Below are 1,898 nucleotides of genomic sequence, written 5' to 3'. Positions count from 1 at the left end.
ACAATTTGATACAATTTGTTTGATTAATTTATTAAATAAAATTTAAATCAAAATTGAAAATCATTTTAGTGATTTTTTTATGCAAATCAATAAATTTTGACAAAAAATATAAAACAATACATCATACAAACATACACTTTAATAGATCTTATGTTATAATTTAACGTTATTTTGATCATATGAGAATAAAGTTTAAAAAGACTATACTCTAATGGTTTGAATTATTACACAAATAAACAATTTGAATTGTAAACAATAAATATAAATATATTTCATTGAGATTTTGAATAAAAATTTAGTTGAGTCATAATTTAGGGAACTCGAATTATAAACAATTATAAGCAATATAGCCTTACGCCCTCACCATTTAAGCACATTTTGGTCTGATAATACTTTATATTTGTTTAGATATTTTAAATAATTAATTATAAACTTTAAATTAAACAACATTGTTAAATTAGAATTTGGATGGACAGACTAGTTCTCATCAGGGAAAAGAGAAAGGGGGGGAGGGGGGAGGAGGATGGGGCATGCATATATATACATGTGTATCACAAGCCACAAATTAATCAATCCTACTAGAAAATCATTAAAAATAATCAAATAACAATACATACATACATCAACTGTCCTTCACCATTTTTTTTTTAAATTATCCTTTTTTTTTTCATTTTTGCTTATTTCTCTTAATACTATAACTAATATTAATGCTACTATAACTAATATTTCATCCTTTGCCACCAATCACTCACCATCATTGCCACTCATAGCTGACAGCGGACCATTCCTATCGTCGCTTCTGCCTATTATAAATCTTAAATTTTAAAATCCTTGATTTTGAATTTTAAATCTTACTTAGATCTTAAGTTCTAAATTTTAAATTATAAATTTTAAATCATATACTCTAAATTCTAGCTAATTCTAAATCTTAAAAAAATTGAGAATTAAAAAGGTAATTTCACCTACAATATAAAAAAAAAAGATTTGGTTAATATTAACTAATTAGAAATTAATTTCATTTGATTTCAATTTAAATTTTTTTACTTGAATTTTGAATATTTTATTACTTTTAGTTTCAGATTTTTTAAATATATTTTTCCTCCTAGTTTTTTAATAATTAATTGACTGAATTAATATTTACTTCATAAATTCTTTTCAAATTAATATATGCTTTTAATATGGATGCATGTAATACGAGATATATACTATGGTTTAGTTTTCTCTGGTTTCTATATACTATAACCAGTTAATGCACTACTAATCTAAAGATGATTGTAATGAGATTATTGATGTAATAAATATAAATATTAAATATTAAATAATGGTAGGGCTGGTCAAAAGCTTTGCTATACGCTTCAGCATGGAATTTATATTGATATTAAATAAATATTAATTTAACCTAGCTACTAGCTAGCCTTGATTGCTTTCACTTTAGCAGAAAGAAAAACTGCTGTTTGACCCATAAGGAGTCTATATAATAACAATTCTTTTCTTAAAACAATAGAAAATAGAAAAGGATTAAGACTAAAGTTACGCACCTGCGAAAATGACAATGTAACTATTCCTATTCCACGCTTAAGAATTTCTCTATATATGGCAATGCTGCCATTGCACGCATGCATGCATGCATGTGCATGTTCATGTATATATGTTGTATGCATAAATATATACATATCCCCTTGATAATGTCAATAATTGAAACAAGTTAAATCAATGAAGAGCTTAATTTTAACATATTGGATATGAATTCAAATTGCATAACACATTCTATCATGTGATTCAAATATATGGACGTAATATTGTGATTATGGTTATTGTTTTTGCAATCGTATCGCTAAGGATATAATTATTTATGTTGTTTTTTTTATTAGTTTATATTTTTAGAAGAAATATAGTAT

The sequence above is a fragment of the Arachis ipaensis genome, chromosome B04, assembly GCF_000816755.2.
Source record: "Arachis ipaensis cultivar K30076 chromosome B04, Araip1.1, whole genome shotgun sequence".
In the NCBI taxonomy this organism is placed as follows: Eukaryota; Viridiplantae; Streptophyta; class Magnoliopsida; order Fabales; family Fabaceae; genus Arachis; species Arachis ipaensis.
Note: the sequence above shows the minus strand (reverse complement) of the source record.